We start from the raw sequence: 17,212 nt of genomic DNA on the forward strand, positions 1-17,212 counted from the left end.
ATATTTCTTGGGATTAATATTAATAAGAGCCTCCTGCCCCCTCCTCTCCATCCTCCTGAGCTGAGCCTGAGGGAGGCAGCCGGGCCCCGGTGGGGTACCAGGCCTCCCGCCTTCGGCTGCGAGGTGATGGCGTCTCTTCATCCCAGCTGTTTTGCAAGCAATAAACGGGTTGTTTATTTATTTGGGGTTATTTAGATCTTGTTTCTCTCTCCCGTACCACAGCTCGTTAATGGAAAAGCCGTTTCGCTAGCTCTCCGGGTGAGGGCCGTGGCACTGCAGAGGGATGCTCGGCGCATAGTGCGGCGGGGCAGGGATCTGCCTGAGGGGATGGAGGTGATCCCGAATAGAAGGCACCCCAAATCTCTTTTTTCCCCCCCTCCTTCAATTCTTTAAACAGGAGCCCTCTGGTAGTTCAGACTCTCCTGGAGATCCAGGATGCGAAGGTGCCCGCCCGGGGTTGAGCAGGCGATCGTGGGCTGCCAAATTGAAAGGTTGAGGTTTTTCTTTTGGGGTGGATTTTAATATTCACCCCGCAACTGGTGCTGAGTGTGGGTCCTTCACGGGGGGGGGGGGGGGGGGGAAGGATGTCCTGCCTCCGCCGCCGAAAAGAAACGGGCGAGAAACCTCCGCGAACAAAGGAGAGGATGCGGGAGCCCGCAGCGAAAGAGCTTTATTGGCACGGCACGACCCGACGGGCTCCTTGCGGCATCCGCACCGGCGGGGATGCAAGCCCAGGGAGGGCTGCCCCAAAATACCTGCAGCACCCCGGGGAAGGGGGGGGTGCAAAGAGGCGTCCCAGGGACCCCGAGCTGCTGTCAATGCTCCCGCGGGCACCGTCCCAGAGGCGAGGGTCTGCGTGCAGGGCTGCAAAGAGAGATGGACCCCCCCACGCCATCATCAAAGGGCCCCCCCCCAGCCCGGGGACAGCTCTGCAGCCGCCCCACAGGGTGGGGGACCATCCCCTCCAGTAAGGCCCTTCTTTGCCCAGTGGGAAGCACCTGCTGGGAACACTGGGCCGGCCATGGGGATGGAGGGATGCGGGGCAGGTTGGCCTCCAGCTGCAAAAAGAAGGGAAGGGAGGAGAAGGGATGGGAGAAGGGCAGGGAGGTGAAGGGCCCCAGCGGGGAGCGGGGCGGGGGGGGGTGGCGATGGGTTCCCAGGCACCTCTCTGGCTAAAAAGGTGGAGGAAAAAAAAAAAAAAATCAGTAAAAATAAAAAGCGTGAAAAAGGAGGGGAAAAATAAAACAGCGGGGTGGTGGCGGAGCAGCCCCCGCGCTGCGTTAGGCCGCGGGGTCGCAGCATCCCTCATCGCCCTCCCCTCCCGCCGCCTGGGGCTTCCCGTTTCTTCAATTTTATTTTATTTTCTGAATTATTCAGGTGCTGTTTCCCCCCCCTCCATTCCTTCCCCCCCCTCCCCTCGGCTCCTCGCACACACGCCTCTCGCCGGGGCTGTGTTAGGGGTATAATGAGGCAGCCGATGGGTAATTGGGATCTTTTGTAGGGAGGATGTATGGCCGGGGCAGCTGCTGGGGGGGGGGGGGGGCAGCTGGGGGGGGGGACGACGACGACAGCATTACCATACAAAGGGAACAAATGACATGTTTATCCCTCCAAGAGATTTACGCCCGGCCTCGCCCTGCAGACACAGCTCTTCCCCCCCCCCTTCTTCTCCCTGGCACTTTTGATTTAAATTATAAGGATTAAAGGGGAGGGGGGGGGGGGAAGGGAAAGACACACAAACAGCCACCGGAAAAAAAAAAAAAAAGGCTTTAAAAAAAATAAAGAAAAAAAGCAGCTTTGCCCCAGCCTCCCCCTCCCCACCGGGGGAGCAGCGTGAGCCCCGGTGACCCCAAGACCTGCCCTTGCTTTTAACAGGGGGGAACCCCCCCCCCCCCCCGGGCTCTGCGGAGAAAAGGAGAGAAAAAAGGCAAAACACAAAGCGGCGGCACCGGGGGGCAGCAGCCGCGGCCCCCCCCGGGGCCCACCCGCGGGTCACCCCCGAGTGACAGCTCCAGATTTCATTCCCCGGGGTATCTATACGCGCAGGGACATTCCCCCCCCCTTCTCCTTTCTCCCCTGGATCCCCCCAAAAAGGTACCGTCCCCCCCCCCCCCGTCGTGTCGTGTCCCCCCCCCACTTTCCGCGCTGCGGATGCCACCTGCGCCGGTGCGCAGCGCTGCCTGCGACCGGGTTTGGGGGGGGGGGGGGGGATGTGTGTATGGTTTGGGGTTTTGGGGGGGGGGGGGGGGTTCCGCGGGTGCGGACAGCCGCGGAGCCGCCTCCGGCCTCGATGCTGGTCAGCCTCGTTCTTGGCATTCACCGCGTGCCTTAATTGTATGGACATTTAAATCAAGGTCCGCTGTGAACACGGAGAGAGGGGCCTTTCCTCGGGAGGGAAAAAAAAAAAAAAAAAGAGAGAATAAGAGGGGGAAATTATATATATAAAAAAAAGATAGATAATAAGAGGGAGAAATTATTTTAAAAAAATAAAAATTAAAAAAAAAAAAGGGAGGGGGGTTAAGGAGGGGAGGTGGGAGCGGGGGCCGCGCTGCCCACCGCCCCCGCGGAGCCCAGCCTTTTGTTCTCCGCGCTCCGCGGAGGGCTCGGCGCACCCTTCCCGACGGGTGCGTGTGTGTGGGGGGGGAAATAAAATCCAACCTAACCTCCCCCCCGGGAAAGAACACCCCCGCCCCCCCCCAAACAACCCTCCCCCAAATGATATAAAAGCAAAGAAATGAAAGGCTGCGGGGTGCTGCCCCGGGCAGGGGCCGGGGCGGCGGTGGGGGGGGGGTGCTGGGGGGGGTGCCCCGTTACCTGCCCTCCGTCTCTGCCCGCCGCTGCCCGCTCTCTGCCGCCTTCCCCGAGCCCCGCCGCGTTGCTATAAAGGGGGGGTCTGGAGGAGCGCAATAAAACCTTCCCCCGTTCGCCTGCTGCAGTCAATCCTTTCGCTCAGATCCCAAGTGGTGCAAAAAAAAGAGGAGAGGGGCCCATCTGGCTTCTCATCAGCTTTGTCAAGTCTTGCATACGCTAAAATGCTAATGACCTAGATAGCTCATGCAAAATGCAGCAGAGAGAGAGGGAGAGGGAGAGGGAGGGAGCAGCGAGGGAGGGAGGGAGGGAGGGGGAAAGGCAGAGGGAGGGGGAGAACCCGGGTGCATCACCCCCCCCTCCCCATCACCCCCCCCTCCGTCCCAGCCCTTGCTGGCCAATGCACCTTGGTAGGTACGAGCCGGGCTTTGATTTGAAAGGTCACCCGGGTACGGCGGGGGGGGGACACACAGGCAGAGCCCACCCATAAACCGCCCTGGCTTCATCCCCCCCCTCCTCCTCCTCCCCGCCCCAACCCTCCGCGGGGGGAAGAAAGGGCGCGGGGGCCCCCATTGCACCCCTCGCCCCCTCCCCAGTGGGGTGCTGTCGTGTGTGTCCCCCCCCCTTCCCGGCCTGACCCCAACCCCCCCCCCCCAAATAAGAGGAGCGAAGGCAATACCCCCTGCGGCACCCCGCGGTGGTCCCTCCGTCCGGCAGCCGGTGCAGCAGCGCGGCCAGGCGCGTAATCCCGCGGAAGATGCTTGGGAAGGGAGGGGGGGGGAGTGCCCCCCCCCCCCGCGCTATGCGGAGGAGAGGTGAAAATGCTATCTATCTATCTAAAAAAAAATATATATATATATAAAAAGAAAATATATATAAAAAAACCCCAAATATATATAAAAAATGAATATATAAAAAATAAATATATATAAAAATAAATATATAAAAAAAAAAAAATATATATATATATAAAAAAAGCAAAGGGAAAAGGGGGGATGAAGTCGGGCCGGCGGCAGGGAGCGGAGCGGGCGGCTGGAGGGGCGCGGAGGCAGCGCGGAGCGCGGAGCAGCCGGGCGGGCGTTGCGCGGAGAGAGGAGCTGTCAGCGGCGCCTTCTCATTTATCATTAGCCAGCCCTAATCTTGCTCGCTGTCCTCCTTCGGTGATGTTGATCCACTTTCCCTCCCTCCTCCCCCAGCCTCCCCCCCCCCCCCCCACCCCCTTTCCCCGCACACCCCCTCCCCGTAAAGGATTATTCAGCCAAAAAAAAAAAAAAAAAAAAAAAAAAAAAAATCACAGCTGCTGACTCCGTGCGCCGAAAACAAGGCGGCTGCAGCCCTCGCCCCCAGCCCCTCTCCCGCAGAGATGCTCCGGGTGTTGTCCGCAGAAATGCTGCCTTTTAAAACAAGGAGCGACCCGCGGGGAGAGAGCCTCCAGCCCTGCCCAGCTCCCCCCCGCCGCCCCCCGTCGCCTCCCTCACCCTCCACCCGGTTGAGGGTGGGGGGGGGGAAACCCCTGCCCTGCTCCCCCCCCCCCCCCCCCCCCCCGGCCTCCCCCAGCCCCGCTGCGGAGAAAGGATGCTGCAGAGCTGGGTGCAGCTTTGCAAGAAAAAAAAAAAAAAATTACAAAAAAAATTATAAAAAAAATTTTTTTTAAAATTAAAAAAAATAATTTAAAAAAAGGCCAGTTTTGGATGAAGCTTTGCTTTCTCCCCCGCCCCCCCCCCGCTGCTGGTTTCATGGCTACGCTACTGTAATTATGAATTCTTCTTCTTGCGACTTGTGTGTGTGCGTGTGTGCGAGGGGCTGGGGGTGGAAGTGGCTGTGTTTTGCGGCTGACATCACTGCAGTGGCGTGGGGCTGACAGCTCCCAGGGCTGCGTTCGGGCTGCAGTGGCTCCTCAGCTTTTTTTGCAGCCTCTCTGCTGACAATTGTCAGGGAAAGCCGGGGGCGGGGGGAGAAATTAATAATAATAATAATAAATAATAATAATAATTAAAAAAAAACCCCAACCAACAAACCCACCCAGTCTCGCTGCGTTCAAGGTGAATTTCAAGGAGAAGAGCGGGCTTTTTGTTTATGGTAAGGTCCTGATGTATACTGGCGATACGAAACGCACGCTGTGGCTATCTATATATCTATATCCAGGGATATCTGTATATTCCCAGCATCACCGGTCCTTGCTGAGCACCCTGTTAGACCCTGTAACCTTGTCAGGGCGCTGCGCAGCGTAACCCAGGCTAAACCCCTGGCTGAAGCAGGCTCTGAAGGCAGGAAATCCTTTATTCCTCGCCGGGTGATTTCGTATCAAGGGCATGTGCCCGCTCCTGGGATCCCTTTGCACGAGCCGCAGCTACCGTGCCGTTGAGATCATTTCAGCTACGTACCACGCTGCATCGCACGTATATTCCTTCCCATCGCATGAAGACAAATACGTGCTTTCTTTTTTTTTTTTTTTTACCCCCCCCAATCGAGGCCTAGAAGTTGCTGAGAAAAAAAACCGCACGGAAGCAGGAGCAGACGGTTCGTACCCCGAGCACAGCCCGTGTGTGTGTGTTCAGAGATGGGCAGAAGCATCCGACTCTGAATAAGCACAAGAGCCCTGTGCGCATCGGGCCCCCCCCCCGACACGCTCGAAATCTTCGTGCCGAGCCGGCTGAGAGCCGCGGCCCTTTCTTCTTGGTGCTGTTTAATAGTAGTACCATTTTGTTTCCATTACGATAATGACATTTCATCTAATGCACCAAATCAGAGGAGTTTTCAAGGAAATACTGGAAATTAGATGTTGAAAATTGTTGGGGAGAGTCACCAGCCCAGACACAAAAATCTCCCCGCCTGCCCTCTATAATGCCATTCCCCCCGCCAAAAAAAGATGACACGATATTATTTGCTTAAAAAAAAAAAAAATCAAACCCTATTTACCCTGAATGAGCAACTTCTCATATACCTCCTTTAAACTGTTTGCAATTCAAATAAGAAATCGTATAGCACAGATTTTAAAGGTCTCGCTGACAGAAGCCAACAGCCAGAGCATCCCTCTGAGACCGCCGTGCTTCAAACCGCAGCTGGAGCCACGGGCCGCACGAGCATCAGCTCCTGCCCGGCAGGCAGCTGCCCGATGGGGACCGCGGCGGCAGCCTGCGCCGGCGCTGGGGTCGCCGCGTCGCGCTATTTATCTCCTCCTTGGTCTTCTGCCTCGGAGATTTACAGAGAGCTGAGCTATTTTACTTAAAAATAAATATATGCGTTTCACGGGAGGTAACTTGGTCAGAGGTAAAAAGTTCTAATCTCAGTATCCCCCCCAAATTACTGCTGCGTATATATATTTTTTATAACGTAACAGTGCTTTATCTCCCTGTAACCTCTTCCTTTGAGGATCCCAAAGCACTTTGGGAATCTGCATGAGCACCGATGCCAAGTGGCAATCTGAAGGAAGTAAATGCAATTCCCCCTTTGCACAAGTGGGGAAACTGAGGATCAGGGGCTTCAGGGACATTTTGCCGCCCACCCTTCGTGGCTGCAAATGGAAGTGAGGTGCCTACAGAACCGAGCCACGGAGATGGAGCCACTGCTGAAAACCGTGGGGGCAGCTGGAGATGCAAACCCAGACCTGAGCTCGCATCGCCCACAGCGCCGGGCAAGATGTCTGTGCAAAATGGACACGGGGATTTTCAGCCTGAATCTCAGCCCGCTCACATGGGGGCTGGATGCCGCATTATAAACCTGCGCTGGATTAATGCTCGAAGGGATCTTTCAGGGTCTTTTCTAGTTCACTCTCTTGCCCGCTCCCCATCACGTTTACCGGGTGTATGTCAAGCCCACTTCAACCCGCTTGAAAATACATTACGCTGCCTTAAAAACATAAATCCTTGGACTTAACCGATGATCCATTCCCTCCCTCTGCACTATTAGCACATTAAGAAATTAAACGATAAAACTCCTAAAGATCCGATTGACCAGAATCGCGCCGCTCCATATGGCACGGCATATGTGTGCGGCCCTCCCGCGCGCCCCGTTCGGGATCGCCTGGATGCGCACTCAGGCAGCCTGGGATGGGAAAAGGGTTTCAAGGCAAATTCGGATGGATTTAGAGTTGTTGTTGTTTTGTTTTGTTTTGTTTTGTTTTGTTTTCCAGGACATTTCACTTCTCTGCTCCACCTCCAGTGCTGGAGGAAAAACTGTAGAGGTGATGTATGCCCCTAAATAAGGATGCAGAGCTTTGCTTTGCTGGAGGAGGTCAGGTGAGGCTATTTAACGCTTTGCAGGACGGCTCCTAAAAGATGATGGGCTTAAGAAAACAACCCCAAACCCCAGAGCTACATCCCCACAATCAGCTTAACAACTGCTGGAGCCGATGGCAGAGGTGACTCTGGGGGAACGGGTCCCTGCGGATGGGTGCTGAGCACCCGGCCGGGGAGGGGAAAAGTCCCTTTTCTGTCCTACCTGCTCCACCGCAAATCACATTGCGGCAAACAATAGGCTCTGGGCCTTGCTGGGAGCTTTCCCCGCGCGAGGATGGGTTTCTAAAAGCCTTTATGAGCTTTTTCACCACTTTGGTGAAAGATAAACCTCTTTTTTTTTTTTTTTTCCTTTTTTTTTCCTGCGGCTCACCTGAACTTCTAGGTGCTGGGAGGTGTGAGGGGGGGAAGATTGCAAAGCCGGACCCAGCAGCAGCTCCCTGGGTTCAGCCCCATGCCCGGCACCGCAGAGACGGATGGACAGAGCCAGTACCAAAAAACTTTAACTCTAAACACGACCTAAACCAGCTTAGCGGGGATATACATGAAGGAAGGGATTAACCCCCCTCGCCCCCCAACCAGAAGCAACAAATCCCATTAACTCCCCATCCCTGGGAGGGGAAACTCCGCATCCACTGGTCCCTGAAATAGGGACCAGTCGCATTTATTTAGTTAGTTATTTCAAATAAAAATCCCAGCCTGTGGCAACCTCTCCTGCAGAAGCTCTGTACGGAGAATTAACGATGGTTTCTGCAGAAAGCGTCAGCATCGCTGTGAACCAGCCTGACCGTGTTCTTCTCGTGCGACGCCTGCGTCGGCTGCTCACCTCCTAAACAGTTAATTCCTGGAGACGGCAAGAAGGTTAAATATGTATCGGGATCAGATGCAGTTACCTATAGCTCCCCTTTCTGCTGGATTTCTCGGGCTACGTAGAGAATTGGGAGTAAAATTCAGCAAGAGGGGGATGAAAAATCTCTCTCTGCCTGAAAAAGCCGGCTTGCTCCCAAGTTGTAATTTGCTTTAAACCAGGCGAATTACTCACCGAGGTGATAGGTAGGAATCGCACAAAATATAGTGGGGGGAAAAAGAAGCTGTTAGAGACAACAGCAGAAGAAAAACTCTGTTATCTATGGTAACAGTCTGGAGACTGATTTATACAGCATATAAATAGACCAGGAGAAGCTTTCTCAATGTAGACACTCCGATGGAGAAGTGAGAGTTTATTTTACCCTCCCTTTCAGGTTCAGCTTAATATGACATTTTCCCGTTGAGGTAGCGGCTCCTGCTCCGCAGTGTGCGACATCGCACCGATTTCCATAGGAAACGGGCCCAAACTTTCTCCCTTCGATGCTGTGCTGGGCGCAGGCGTGGGATGCGAGCCCGGCGGTCAACCCCTTCCCCATGTAGCCATTTCATCTTAATTAACCCCCCCACCTCCCTCCAGAGCAGCCCTCTCTAAGCCCCCAAATATTATTTCTTTGTTTACTACTGGGTTTTGTGGAGGATGAAAGCTGATGGACTAGATCCCTATTCCAAGTACTTATTCCCTTCCACAGTTTTAAGAATATAATTTCATCTACTGGCTGTAGAGGGAAAAAAAAAAAAAACAACAACGACCCCAAATCTCTTGTACTCTGTGATTTATTTCTGAATTTTCCTCGAGGGGGGAAAATCATCTAAAGGTCTCCAAGCCGAGGGTTTAAAATAATGCATCATATTTAAGCAAATTATATCATCGGAGTAAGCACAGAAAAAAAAGGAAAGATGTAGTGCCGGGCTGGAGCCTTGTTAAGCGTTTTGAGTAACGTAACACATATTTTAGAGAATAAAACGTGGGGGGTAGGCGTGAGATTTCAGGGCTTGTATCAGATACACCTGGGCCGTTCGTATTTGGGAGCCGCAAACCCCATCGCGTCATTTGTCCCCTTCGCATTTTGTGCCTCCGTCATTTTAGGAGTATTTGCAAAGCAGATTAAACCTGAAAACTCGCCTTGCCTCGCTGGAATTTGCTCTTTATTTTCCAAGCTACTCTGCTACAGCAGCAACGGCCTTGAAATCCCGCAGCTTCAGTTTTACGGTGCCGTCTCCCGGTGTATACGTTACCTTGGCTCCTATTGTTCTATAGGTCAGCGTGAGAGCCCTGAATCAGGTAAAAGCACTTTCCTAGTCCCTTTTGTGCCGTATGCCACAATATAAATGTCTGCCTAGTGTGTGTTTCCCATACGCAGATTCAACTGGCATTGAACAGCAGATGGTTCAGGTAGCGGATTTAAAAGCTGTCCTAGCCGACCCCCAGTCCTGACCTATATCGCAGGATGAATGCCAAGCATACCTTTGCTTTCCCCTATGTCGATCATATATCTTTGGATTTCCCCCCCTCTCCATCAGCTGTCCAAAAAAAAAAAAAAAGAAGGGAAAGGAGAAAAAAAAAAAATAAAGCAATACCTTCATGACTGATATTTACACAAGTAAATATTTTTTATGTATATACAGCCAGTATGAAATGATTTTTAATGAATTATCTGTGAGTGAAAACAGTTCTGTAAATCAGCAGGGCTTCAGGCAATTTTTACCATATGTCAGCTTGCATTTGTATCACAGAATTTGTTTTTGCGAGGACAAAATATCTGCTTTTCTTTCATTGCTTATGTGCTAGAATTAGGATCTACATAACTCAATGCATTTAAGCAAGAATATTGTCTGGTTTTATTGGACTATTATTAATGCAAAGGCGAATGTATCCTATACTGCACTGCACACCCAGACAGCAAGGCAGGCAGTAAGAGCTGCACGGTAGCAGGAGAAGCCTGAACGATATTAAAAATCCCTTTTTTTCCCCCACAAAGCTTCCTTCAGACCTTTCTCCAGGAGGTTTCTTAGAGTAAATCAGCAACTTGCACAGCGAAAAAACCCATATCTGCAAAATATAAGCTGCGCTCTGCACACATCCCTCCCTTCCCCCTCCGTAAAATAGCATCTGAATTCCTAATGGCAATAAGGATGAATTACTTAACGTATGGAGGGGGTGCTCAGGCTAAAAACACACTCCATAATAACGCTAAGCTTTATTATCACTGTATTTACCCATAGAAGTGTAAAGCTCGTCATGCACAACAGAAGCCGGAGCCCGAAATGAGAAATTGCCACCGTAATACCCTGCAAAACGCAGGTTAAAACTTCTGACTGATCCAGGTTAGGAATAAATTGCTCTCCTAAATTCACATACAAAACCAAGATGAAAAGTAACTGGGGGCAGGGGGGAACACAAAACCAAACCAAAATTGCTACGGAGACCTCTTATTTCTGCTTTATTCCTGAACTCTGGGGATTTTATTCCTGCGCTGGTAACGCCGAGGAAATGTTTCAATTATCTTTTAAAAATATTGCCGCAGTAAAAATCTAAAGCCGGCTTCTCCATCGTTTAGCCGGGGCTAAATCGGAGGGTGGGGGGACTTCGCCCAGGTTGCAGGGATGCGGGGAGGGAGGAGAAGGCCTCTGGTAACAGTGGTCCTCGCCCTGCCGCACCATACCCCGAACAAAGAGAGGTTGCCCCTATTTGTATACGGGTCCTGTATATTGAGCGATTTGCCGCTGACTTCAATGGGAACAGGATGCTTTCCATTTGCCCACGGGAATATTTCTGGCGATGCTGCCGCGAGCAGGGGGAAGGGAGAGAGGTTGAATTTTTTTTTTTTTTTTGGCGAGAGGAGGGTAAAAAAAAAAAATTAAAATAAATGGAAAAAAAAAAAAATCCCAATTCTTTCTCTTCTGCCCCCGTTTTCGTCCCCTCCCCTCTCCCTCTCTCCCCGCGTGGCGAGGATGCAGCCGTGAGACAGAAGACGACGATTATATAATGACGTAATGCTTAGATGAAAAATGTCATAACCATTTGTCACCAAATGCCCCGTGCACCGAGATGAAGCAAACAGTATGAGACTGACAGGGCTGATGAAAAACAGCACTTAAGCTAATTTTTTTCTGCTAAACTCTGTTGTGCACTATGCAAATATGATTGGGAAAGTGGGACATTATCAACACTTTAACGCTAGTTAACTTTCGGAGATGATACTCAGAGCAATCAACATAAACTTAGCATACAGTAACTTAAATAACAAAAATGTTTCGCCGCTCGGCACTGACATTTGGTTCCAGCCAGTGTAACGCCGTGTGATGGATTGTGCCGTGCCTGCGAACAAATTAAAAATACATTGCTTCAGATCACTTGTGGCAGTAGCGAAGAGGAACTGGTTTTAAACCGGAATAACAATAATAGCAATTATATACCAATCTGGCCTGAATCATCTCGCCCTGCTAGCAGTTATTGATTATTAATAGGATAATATTTGCACGAGCCCGCCTTAGACCGCATCCCTCATCCCGCTAGCTCCTGCACCAGCGCACAGAAAGAACCAACCCGCTCCTGACGAATTCACGGTCCGGCAGCGGACGCTTGCCAGCTCTTAAATTTATCAAGTTCCTCAACAGCCTGTTTTTTTTCCCTAAAGGTCCAATTCCTAACACCACGTGATCATGTGAGAATTGCAGCTTTCCTTTCCTTTTTATTTTTCCCCTGGAAAATAAATTTCTCTTTATCCATCAGAGCTGTGCGTTGCAAACCCTAAAGGTCATCCTCCCAAAGAAAGGAAGAATAACCCGCAATTTGTTATTTTTAAAAGCTCACGGCGGTGGGAGAGGTGGCGTATGAAAAGATGAACTGATTTACAGGAGAGGACGGGGCGCACATCTCCCTCATTAGCATTCGCCCCATTCCCCGCAGCAACGGGGAATAATAATAATACCTTAATACCTCCCAGCAGGGCTCAAAGGAGCTGGAAAAATAGGATTTAGGGTGCGAGCTGGGGAGAAAAACCCTACCCACCGCTGCAGCTGAACCCACGGAGAAAAGTTGAAGCTGAATTTTATGTCGCGGTGTTATTGATCGGGATGTTAACAAACCCGGAGCGCGGGGAGCGGAGGGAGGTTGGACGTCAGCCAGCTGCCGCTGCCGGTCCAGGCCTGGAAGGATGCCTGCTCAGATACGGCAAAACCCACTCCCCATCCTAGGTCTTCCCGGGGCTTCTTCAAAAACGTTAATTAAGATTCGCACACTGAGTAAAGTACAGAGAATTAGCTCTATTTTGCCTATGCAGAATTGAGTTGTGGGGAGGAGAAACACTTCAACGAGGGTGGCAGAGGGAGTCCACCAAGAATTGAGACCCATCTTCACGGTCTGAGCCCTCGTCTTTGACTGTGCCTTGTCTGGTCTTCTCCTTAATCAAACCGCTGGAGATCCTATCTAGTTCATTAATGAAATGCAACAATTCATAGCGAATATTATGGGTGGGAGGAACAAATGGCACCTTTTCCAAAATTCAGGGGACATGCCAACACGCGCAGTCGGTGCAGGGGCCGGAGAGATGAGCAGAGCACCAGCCTACCGTGGGAGGTGTGGCCATGGAAATAATTATATCCAAGGAAAAGTCTTCCTCCTTGTCTCAAGGGATGACTGGCTGCAGAGATGCACCAAAGTGCAGGGTTTTTCCCCTTTTTGAGACTAGGGAAGTCATTTTATGGGTAAAGAAAGCAGGAAGGACCCTACTGGATTTGGTGGATCAGCTCTGAATTTACATCAGCCCCATGGAGCACAGGCTAGGCTCGCTGCTGACAGCATCACACCGGACAGCAGAGAAGTCCTTAGCTAGATCCTTCTGCTTGACTTAATTTATTAAAAAATAATAAAACGTGCTTCAGCTCTTTGATAGAGGGGAAGAACAAGGCTTACACATCACCCAGGTCTCTGCTCACAGTGGGGTGGTCTTCTCCTCTCCAAACTTCAGCTATTTTGTTGCCCAGTGCCAAGACCTGCTCTGAGGTGCCTCTGAAGCTGGCAGCAATTTGGACACACCAAGGAAAAGCTGAGACTGCACATGGACCCCCATGGTCACAGCTCCCCCACCCCAAAGACATGGCCTCATGGCCAAGGAAAGAGGCTCCAGCACAGGTTTATTTATTAGCAAATGCATAGCTAAATTCTACAGTTTATCCCAAAGGGTCTGCACATCTGCTCTGGTACTGGCCGGGGTGAATGAGAGATGGAAAACAGAGTCATCCAGCTTTTTTGGGTCAGGGATGGGGCATTTTTGGTTCATTAGCTTGTGCTGCCTCAGCAGCTCACCTTGATGTTTTGCTGTTTCAGCTCCTTACGCTCTGCCTGAAGGGCACCACCAAAGCCATCACCGAAGTCAGGGTCTTGCAACCCCCAAGGTACCACCAAGGTGAGTTAGCAGCTCTTTCCACCATCCCCCATGTCCAGGGTCTCCCTGAACTTCACCCGCCTGCAGCTCCACACCTCCGAAGGGATGTGTGACCCTGGGAAGTAATCGCAGACCACCTCACTGTGGCAGAAAGCCTTCTTCTGTAGCCGTGGCTGCTCTGGAGGGGAGCTGAGGTCAGCCAGCACGTCGCTGTTTGGTGAGAGAGCTCTCCTCATTCCCATCCAACGCAAAGGCACTTCGCTGAATTTCTGAAGCTGTAACAAGCCCAGTCCTAGTCCCTGGCTGCCTCTCACAGCCATCAGCAAGTCCTGGAGTGAGAGCATAAATGCACTTGTTCTGCCTCCCTGAGTGCAAGGAAACTGCCTCAACAAAGAGCATGAAATATTTCTCGTGGCTTTCTGTAAATGAAGGGAGAGAAAGCAGGGCAGATGGCAGCTACTTGAACCACTCCACCCGGCGATTTGTAGCCTGCAAGAGCGTTGTGGGACCACTGGGACAAGGCGTTTCTGCTACAGATGAACCCACTTTACCATCTTTGCCCAGATTCCCTTTTCCTTTCTTCCAGCTCCTCATTTCATTATAAATAGCGCCCGGGTCTGTGAAGGGTGAGCAAGAACAGCCCTCCAGGGCCTCTTGCTTTGCTCTCTATTGTACCCCCCAAATCCATGTCCCTCTCTGTGATGGATTTCTGTCTTGCCAGCAGCAACGGGATGCAAGGAACCACCACCGCTAATCTCAAATATCAGGAGCTGTATTATTGGGGTTGTCTTGGACCTCATTTTCAATAAGGCAGAGATTTGGGCATGATGGAGCCGTTCTCCACCAAACTGACAACGAGGCCAAGTACCAGGTCCTGCACTTGGGTCACAACAACCCCACGCAACGCTACAGGCTTGGGGAAGAGTGGCTGGAAAGCTCTGCGGCAGAAAAGGACCTGGGGGTGCTGGTTGACAGCCGGCTAAATATGAGCCAGCGGTGTGCCCAGGTGGCCAAGAATGCCGAGAGCATCCTGGCTTGTATCAGAAATTGTGTGGCCAGCAGGACCAGGGAAGGGATCGTCCCCCTGTGCTCAGCACTGGTGAGGCCACACCTCGAATACTGTGTTCAGTTTTGGGCCCCTCAATACAAGAAAGACGTTGAGGTGCTGGAGCGTGTCCAGAGAAGGGCAACAAAGCCGGTGAAGGTTCTAGAGCACAAGTCTTAGGAGCAGCGGCTGAGGGAACTGGGGGTGTTAACCCAGAGAAAAGGAGGCTGAGGGGAGACCTTATCACTCCCTACAACTACCTGAAAGGAGGTTGTGGCCAGGTGGGGGTCAGTCTCTTTTCCGAAGTAACAAGTGATAGGACAAGAGGAAACAGCCTCAAGTTGTGCCAGGGGAGGTTTAGATTGGATATTAGGAAAAATGTCTTCACTGAAAGGGTTGTCAAGCACTGGAACAGGCTGCCCAGGGAAGTGGTGGAGTCACCATCCCTGGAGGTATTTAAAAGATGTGTAGATGTGGTGCTCAGGGACATGGTTTAGTGGTGGACTTGGCAGTGCTACGTTAACGGTTGGACTCGATGCTCTTAAATGTCCTTTCCTACATAAACGATTCTATGATTCTAGGATGTCCACCCTGAAGAACCTCTTTTCAAAGTCCCTTTCTGTACTTGAAATGGAGGCCAAGAAAATGTCCCAATTGCCGTCATATCATCTCAAACCACTGCTGTTTTTTTTTTTTCACTTCGAGTGACCAGCATCAGCTCCCGTCCTATGTTTTATACATGGTCAGCAAGAGACAATCTCTTTCATAATAGGGCAGGAGCACATCCAATTAAACTGGCAAACAGTATTACACTTTCCTATTACTTTGCGGAGAACATCCTTTCTGGTAAAGAGAAGCCCAGAGGTTATAGAAATTTTAAGGATTTCTTTTACAAACTCTTACACTGCTGAATCTGTGATCTCAATTTGAATTAGCTGGTACCTGCTGTTTGGGCTGTTTGTTGTTAGATGTCACCAGTGATGGTGATACCAGAAAGGCTGTAACACAATAGACTCAAAAGGATCTGAGGTCAAGGGCAATAAAGTTTAAAATATAATCTCTTCTTGCTTGGAGATATTTTTGCACATATATATCCTGAAAAGAAAACTCAGAAGAGTAATGCTTTCAAATGCAATCTGAAGGAAGTCACAGGGAAAAAGGCAATATATTTTGTAATGAATTCGTTTAAGCAACTCAGGTGATACTGTTGATTTGCTGCTCCCTGGATTGTAATTTATTAGAAATTGCTTCTGATGTTTACAGGATGCATAAAGAGTAGTTCAATGTAAATAAGGTGCTGCTGTTTGTTTAAGTGTCCCTTCTGGTGAATTAAATAACTTTGTGAGAAGACTTCTTGCATATATTTATTCCACTTCCTACTTCAATGTCATCTTGGCTCAGTTAACTGGAGGAGAAAAACCATATCGCACATGAATATTTTACCATTCTTGACAGACCCGCACTTTGATACGGTTTGGAAAACCCCAAATCGCCCTGTGTGCTCTGCTGCCCTACTCACCCCCTTAACCTTATCACCCCGGGGACCTGGGTGCTGCTTCTTTCTGGGGCGAGATGCCACGGTGTGAAGCAGAAATGGTCCCTCCCCTCCCTCGATCGCTGCACCAGCACAAAAATGCTGAGCCCAGCGGACGAAAAGCTTCTGCTGCCGAACGGGGGGGGGGACCGTGGCACGTAGCCTCCGCAAGACAGAGCACGTGATATTATTCAAGAGTCACCTTTTCAGCGGAGTGATTTGCTTCATATGAGGCTTGCTTTCAACGTAGAAATAAATCTGAAAATCTATATACAACCTTCTCCAATTGATCAGACAAATCTTGCATAGCCAAGGCTAATCAGAAGGAGTTGTAATGCACGGATTCCTTAAAGCATCTTAAAATTAATGGCAGGATCTATCCCAGAGCTATAATTTTTTTCAGAGTGCTTAAAGGGGGTTATGCAGACATAATTCATCTGGATCGAACAGTCTAATCTGAGATTTACATGATTGGTAATGCTTACTTCTCCGCTAATCAATTCTTGCAGTGCAAGAAGGAGCTCTGAAACACGCAGCCTTGGTGTGAAGTACGTTAGTTCTAACAGGTTTGCTCCTCCACCATTTGTTTGTTGAGCGCGTTTTCGCGTTACACCCCTCACAGACAAACGCAACAAAGCGGGTCTGTTTGTTTACCCGATTTACAGCCAAACTTTAAATACCAGCCCTTGCTTCTACTATTAACCGTGCCCTCCTTTTAATGTGGAAACACCTTGCAAGCCCCCAGCCAGGTTTTACAGCACGGCGTCCCACGTTTTCTCCCAGCAACGGTGCCAGCTTCCTCGAGCAAGCCCTTGGTCTGGTCTGCTGTATACGGGGATCACCGTCCTCTCGCCACCGAGGCTCAGCACAAGCTGTATGTCCCTTACGGTCTTCAAATCACAGATTTTTTTGACTCATTTTCCGGTGTCACCACAGTATTCCAGAAAGCCCTTTACCAAACACGAAATCCCCCCCTTTTCAGGGCAGCAGGTGTTTAACTTTATCCTCACGCTTTATTTGCCCCGAAGGATTTGGGCACATACGGGATGCTGGATTTGCTGGGGCTGCTCTCCCATGCTGCAACCACACCGTGCTCACTGCCCAGATGCAAATCCATGAAGGTATTTATGCCTCCACCATGGATCCTAGCACGTAGGAGCAGAAATATAACGGCATGCCATGTAAGCCTCACTCTGGAGAGGTAGGTGGCACATTTTGTGCTCCTCCATAAGACTGGACTTTGGTGGTCAGCCACATAAACAAGTGAATTTTTAAGCATCTCAGGCTCCTGGTTATGGTGTTACTTGATGGTGGTGAGTCTCTCAGCACCTCCTGA

The 17,212-nt window shown here is 50.7% G+C and overlaps 1 long non-coding RNA gene across 2 annotated transcripts; it reads right to left on the bottom strand.

The window, feature by feature from the left end:
* Positions 1–654: 654 nt before the first annotated feature.
* LOC115351316 lies at positions 655–3,457 on the bottom strand. 2 transcript variants are annotated; one of them, XR_003926768.2, is made up of 2 exons: positions 2,815–3,457; positions 655–2,381 (listed from the first exon to the last, which is right to left on the bottom strand). It is a non-coding gene; the product is annotated as an uncharacterized LOC115351316 (long non-coding RNA). The 2 variants fall into 2 exon arrangements; XR_003926767.2 differs by having other exon boundaries at positions 655–2,386.
* Positions 3,458–17,212: the final 13,755 nt, after the last annotated feature.

This window comes from Aquila chrysaetos, chromosome 15 (assembly GCF_900496995.4).
Source record: "Aquila chrysaetos chrysaetos chromosome 15, bAquChr1.4, whole genome shotgun sequence".
NCBI classification, from domain to species: domain Eukaryota; kingdom Metazoa; phylum Chordata; class Aves; order Accipitriformes; family Accipitridae; genus Aquila; species Aquila chrysaetos.